At 37.1% G+C, this 6,803-nt stretch overlaps 1 non-coding gene across 1 annotated transcript; it reads right to left on the bottom strand.

Annotated features, from left to right (window-relative positions):
* Window positions 1-6,366: 6,366 nt before the first annotated feature.
* LOC141634941 (small nucleolar RNA R71) lies at window positions 6,367-6,473 on the bottom strand. Its single transcript, XR_012539655.1, has one exon. It is a non-coding gene; the product is annotated as a small nucleolar RNA R71 (small nucleolar RNA).
* Between the last annotated feature and the right edge of the window lie 330 nt (window positions 6,474-6,803).

Genomic DNA, 6,803 nt, shown 5'->3' with positions numbered 1-6,803 from the left:
CTTTAATAAGTTTGCTTAGGATTTAAGGACTTTAGACTTTACATTTGGGTTTTGCGCAATTTTGGGCGCGTTATTATGTGCATTTGCGGGTTCATAGACCATATTAGCTCAATTTATTGAGTTAATTCGAAGAAAGCAGAAACTTACAGCAGGTTTCTCAGTCGATCGACTGGTTGCTATGGTCGATCGACTGAGCCGCGATTCCAAGGGCTTCTGTTCTTGTCATCCCTGGTCGATCGACTGGATGCTATGGTCGATCGACCGCTTACCGCTGTTGTATCTGTTCACGACCATTCCCCTGCTGTGTTTGGTCGATTGCGGAGTTGAGGGAGTATTTTCTCCACTTTATTTTCCGATTCATTTCTGTTTTCTTCCGTTTTCTTATTTTACACATAAATTTTGCGTTTCGTAAATTGTTTTCTCGGAATTCTGTGTTGTACTTTGGTTTCTTTTCAGGTACCTATGGTAGCACTGCTGGCTACTGAAACCTTCTAGCTCACACTGGTTTGGGGACTTTTCCTGCTGCGCTTAAAGTCTTGTGAGTTTTCGAGTTTAACTTCATGTCTGGTTTAGTTATTATTTATCACAAAAATCCGATTTCCCTTTTATTTTCTAATATGATTTTGCACAATGGGGACATTGTGCGATTTGGTTTGTGGAAGGGTTTTGCATTTCATTCACATGTTTTATTGCACTTCTGTTTCACGTTTATTGCACTTCAGTTTGCATTTGTTATTTCATTTCCTATATATATTCAAAAATTCAAAAAAATTCAAAAAATTCAAAAAAAATTGCACGTTTATTTTAGCATATAGGTTGAGTCGGAACGGTAGTATTTCAATGATGACATTGCATTTTCATCTGTTTATGCCTGAGCCTTGCTAATTGACATGTTATTAGTAGAATCATATGCATAGTCTACGAGTTTTCATTAAATTTCTTGCTGAACTTTAAACTTGACTTAGATTTATGGCAAACTACTTATAATTTCTGAGGTTTAGAGCTTATAACTGGTGTCATTTCATGACCAGTTTATCTAAGAACTTGAGTAGTTACTCCTTGTGAGACATATTATATCAATATGCATAAATATGAACTTAATCAGTTGAATACCTCTATGCATTCGGGTTCGTGGTTAGTTGACACATGTGGAAGAGGTCATCCCATTATTCATTTTGCCCATAAGCTCCACACTGCCAAAAATAGCCTTTTTGTCCCGTTACTACGTCCTACATTTAGCCTGCCCTTGTCAAGCTAGTAGTTTATGTTCTTGGGATTGTTATTTCGTTTTTGGTAGATAATGCTCATTTTGAGATGATGTTGGGAAGATGAAAAGGACAAGAGAGAAAAAAGAGATAAAAAAAGAAAAAAGAAAGAAAAAAAATGATTCGGAAAAAAAGAGAATCAGTCGATCGACTGCTTGCTGCAGTAGCGAAAGAAAAAAAATCAATATCGCATAATTCAAAGTCTTGTTAATTGGCTATTTTTGCTCCCATGTTGTATTTGTATCCTATGGAGAGTTGACTAATTGTGGAAATTGTCAGATTCATGCTTACTATTAGAACCGTTTCGATTGAAATCTTGAGCAAGAAGTTGGATGTTGTTATAATTTGGTTTCCTTAGTTACTAGCTTGGCTTTTAACTCTGTTTTAACCAAATTTATCTTAGCCCTTCCTGCCCATACCTCACATATCCATATTTACCTCGGCTTGTGTCATGGTCATTTGTTTGGTTGGAATGCATATGTACGGTTGTAGAGATTATTTTTATATTAGATTGCAGACATGTTCTTATAGGTCGTAGTTAGGTGAGAGTCATTACAAAATTACTTCATTCTATTTTTACACATATTCATCTGTGCCTACGTGTGATATGAGCGACCCGTGAGAGTTCATAATGATAAGTCTCTATAGTTGACGGTTCAGCAGTTTTTGACGACTACATAATTCGTTTGCATGATTCATATTGCTAATTGATTGTTAGTTGTTGCATTAAATTGGTTTAGGCTATTCGGTTTGCATTTCGCTCTGAGATTGAACTCGTTCCATTAGGTTTTAGGATCGAGTCTAGTTCTTGCTTGGGGATAAGCAAGGGTTTGGTTTGGGGAAGTTTGATGTGTATCCTAAATATGATGTTTTACACCCTATTTCACACGCATTTCAGAGCTCAATTATGTAGTTTATGCTACTATTTTCCCTATTTCCGTCTACTTTCATGTTTTTGTATAATATTGCAGAAATGTGAAGAATCTAGCGGAAATCGAGCCAAATACGTCCCTAAGTACTTAGCATTGCATTTGACATAGAGTAAAGACTCGGGAAATGAACTTGGTGCGCGTATCGAGGCCCGAAAGATGGATTTACGAAGCTTTCGGAGCCAAGTACCTGTTGAAGTGGTCGATAGACTGGTGCTCTTGGTCGATCGACCAGAGTACGATTGTCAGAAGCTCCTGTACAGCACACCTTGGTCGATCGACTAGTCCAAGTGGTCGATCGACCACCCCACGAGCTGACGGGAATTAAAAGACGAGAAAGCCCAATGTAATTAGGTTTTTGGAATAAAAGTTACGTAAGACTATCTATATAACGTAAGTTTAAGTTTCAGAAGGTCATCATCGAATTTTAGGAAAATAATTAGGGTTCAATATCAAGTTTAGCATTAGATCTCATAATCATTCAATACAATCGGTTTTATTTGCTTTACTTTCGTTCGTGCTTTGGGATTCTTCCTCCTGTTTTCAGTCGGTAATTCCGACTTTTTACTTTCAGTTTATCTTTATTCGTTCATAGATTAGGATTGCGTAAATTAGATTCCTAAGCTTTATTTCGTTTATGCATCTTATTTGTTTAGTCTATTCAATCATGCATCAAATTTCGTTAATTATTAATTTCATTGTTGTTATGAATTTTATCATGAGTAGCTAAACCCTTTGTGCTAGAATGTAGGGGACCTGTAGTGTCGGCGGCGTAGAATAGGTTGACCTGAGTCGCGCCATGGTCGATCGACTGCCTACCCTGGTCGATCGAGCGGCTCACGTGAGAATTGCTTCGACTTAATTAATTTAATTGCTATATTTGACGAATTGAGTGCACGCGACTAGTTGAATGCTTAGGAATTGACCGACCCGATAAGATCGAAATATAGGGGAGGGAAATAGACTACTTAATTAAGACGGCTAAATTAATAAGATCGAGAGATAAGTTAATTTAGGCTTTTAAATCACTTTTCAGGGCGAGAGTTAGTACTAGTAATATTAGGAACCCGTAGTGAGATCGAAAGATGCTACCTGTTAAGAATGGACCGAGAGGACTTCTTATTTTCCCATCCTACGTGATTATCAAAGACTTACCTCGGATATCGCCGCCGAAACTACAGTGAACCGACCATTTTAGCATCCTTTTAATATTTGATTTCGTCTTATTTCTTTAATTACTCATTTACTTGCTTTAGTTTATTTTAAATTTGATTTAGTTATAGAATAATTCAAGTCAAACCCCTCAAAACTGTTACCTTAGACTAGAATTAGACAACTATTAATTGCATCGCCTCTCCGTGGTTCGACCCTAACTGCCACTAGCTATAGTAGTAGTTTGGATTTATAAATTTATCTTTGGTACTCTACGACGGTATTAGTAAGGTCAAAGACTTGGTCAACTTACGGTCTCAAGGGCAGTGATAAGGTTCTCTCGGTCCACTAATCACCCTAGAAACTTTCTAATATGCTCTCGCTCTATTTAAAGTATTATATTGTTCGTAGCAGATCTCACTCTTTCCAATCTCTCGATCTAGGTCGGAGTTTACCATATTAAATAACAAGCTGCATGCATTCAGCTAATTAAATAGGAATTAAATGCTATGATTAACATATCAAACGAATAATTGTTCCAGATTTAATATTCTAATTTAAAACCATCATATAACCATGGATCCCCTAAATCCTAGCATGAAGAAATTAGCTACTAATGTGATCAGTATTTAAGCATATTTAGTCCCCGAATCAGCCTCGTTCCTATGCTTTTTAGTGCATATTTGGGTCATTTACTATCTTTAGTCCTTTGTTTTTCATATTCTTTAAGGTTTTGTTTCCTTTGTAGGAGAGGAGTGCAAACCTTGCATTTTCATGGCAAAATAGAGCTAAATTGATCAAATCTAATGACCAAGCATCTAAGAGAACACAAGACTAGAAGGCCTTTGTACATAATGTAGTAGATGGGCAATAATGAAGAAGATCCTTGCATCCCTGACAAAATCCTGGAGGATTGTTGGAAGAAGAAAAGAAGAAAAGAAAGCTGAGCCAGGATCCGCTCGTCCTTACCATCGGGACGCCCGTCCAGCAGCTCCCCTGAACGCTCGTCCAAACCACCAGGCCGCCCGTCCCAACCCTTGGACGCTCGGATTGTCTTCCAAAGAGACACGTCCTCTTCTTTCTTCATTCGAGATGCGCATATTTTTAGAAGACTAGCTAAAAGGAGACCCGCATCTTTTCTTGAGAGGAGCGATTCCTCAATGACTTAATCATCATTTAAGCCCTTAGTAACCCTAATTAGTGCACCTAATCCCTGCTATAAATACCTCATTAGTCTAATTAGATTATCATGTTCTTCTTATCAATCTTTAGTGTAGTTTATATTATTCTAATCTCTCTTTAATCTTTTTATCAACTTCTAATCAAGTATTAATACAAATCTCATTTCTTTAATTTCTCTTTTGTTCATCTTTTATTTTGGGTAATTGAAGATTATTTGAGTTTATTGGGAGATTGACAACCTTCCATCAATCATCAAGTACTTCTATTATTCTTTGCATTATTATTTTGGAATCATTATTAGGTATAATTCTCTTAATCCCTTTTTAATTATTGTTAATCATCTTCATTTATTCATCATGTTTTGCTTTGTTAATATGATTGACAACCTTGTTAACATGTCAAACTTGATAATGAGTGAGTAGTTTCCTTAACTAGGGTTAATGGGTAATTAGGGAAAACCAACATGGGGGATGATTCATGCTTAATTTAATATGTTTTCATAATTTATTTGCTTGCTTGTTGTGATCTCAACTTATGCACATGTTATGTTTGATGAAATGCGAGCCTATGAATCCTTGCATTTTTTACCCATCACTTACCTTTTCAATGAGACTTGTAAGACATAAACCAACTCGAGTATCATTAGACCATGCATATAGTTGAGTAGGGAGGATTAAGTCGACTTGTAGGTGTTGTACAATCTAATCGATTCGGCTCCAGGAGCCAAACCTTCCTAGGATTGTAAGATATAAACCAACTCGATCCTATCACAACAATAATTGCTTGCTTATAATTTGAGAATATGTTTGTATGATCAATTCACATGAATCCCCTATGAACCCATGATACCCTAGTGCTTTTAATCAATTGTTTACATCTCATTTTAGTTATCTTGCTTGTTTACTTTTATTGTTATTTATTTTAGTGATCTTCTTATCTCAACCCAAATTGTGACACCCTAGACACCACTACTTGCAATCGAAAACCCTACATCAATACCCGTCCCTTGGGATCTGACCTTTACTTGCCTCTTTACTAGTATTAGAGTTGTTTGTAAAGTTATAAATATTGTTTTGTTTTAGGTGCTCCTAACGACAAGTAACCGAAATCTAAGCTCAAAGCGGACCGACCAAAAATGGCGCCGTTGCCGGGGACGGTGTTAACTTGATTTGATTTTATTTGATTGTTATTAGTTGTGTCTTTCTTTTCCTTGGGGAAGTAAAACTCCTCAAGGTTTGTTCTAATTGTTTTCGAGTTGTTTGATATTTTTCATGTCCAGAAGATCACAAGGTAACTTGTTACCCATTGATCACGAAATTTAAAGAACTTTGACAACCAATAGAAGACTTGTTAGAAATACTATGAGAGGTATTGGTGAGGCTGTAGACATTCAACCAAACACTATTGAGTTCATCAACCCTTTTGCAAGAGAAGGTGAGGAGAACCCAACACAAAATCAACCCATAATGCCTAAGTTTTCATCACATTCCGTACCAACCGAGGAGAACCTACCCAATAGAACTCCCACACCACAACACTTAACCGGAAATTTCATTGCAAAATCCGCATTTATCCAATTAGTCGAAAGAAGCCAATTTGGGGGGATGCCTAGTGAAGACCCTCATTCCCATATGGAAACTTTTTGTGACTATTGTGATGCGATTTCACAAACCGGAGTGACTCAAGACCAATATCGATGGGTCTTATTTCCTTTTTCTCTAATTGGCACCGCGAAACAATGGTTGAAGAGCCTTGATAAGGTTACTCTTGGAATTGACTCTTGGAAGAAGTTGGCTCTAGCTTTCTACAAAAAATTCTACCCTCCGGAAAAGACTAACATGCTAAGAGCTCAAATTACGGGTTTTAAGCAAAGGGACGAAGAATCTTTGTATGAAGCTTCGGAGCGATTCAAAGGAATTTGTCGCTCATGTCCTCATCATGGACTTAGCGAGTGGTTCTTGGTACAACAATTTTGGAATGGTCTTTTTGAAGACTCAAGAAACATTCTCAAGATGGGATCAAATGGTATGTTCACCGAATTGACAATAATCAAACTTGGAACAAGATTGAGGAAATGGCGGTCCATAATTCACAATATAGTAGACCTCGCAAGGCTACTTGAGGAGGAAAGCATGAAGTGGACTCTATTACTCAATTGGGTGCTCAACTTAGTGCTCATATTGATACCATCAACTTGAAGTTTGAGAAGGCTATGGCTAAGCTTCAAGAAGCCTCAAAATCACCAAAGCATCATGTTAATGCCAAGGTGACATCT

The sequence above is a fragment of the Silene latifolia genome, chromosome Y (genome assembly GCF_048544455.1).
Source record: "Silene latifolia isolate original U9 population chromosome Y, ASM4854445v1, whole genome shotgun sequence".
Classification (NCBI taxonomy): domain Eukaryota; kingdom Viridiplantae; phylum Streptophyta; class Magnoliopsida; order Caryophyllales; family Caryophyllaceae; genus Silene; species Silene latifolia.
This window is presented reverse-complemented; position numbering and strand designations above follow the sequence as displayed.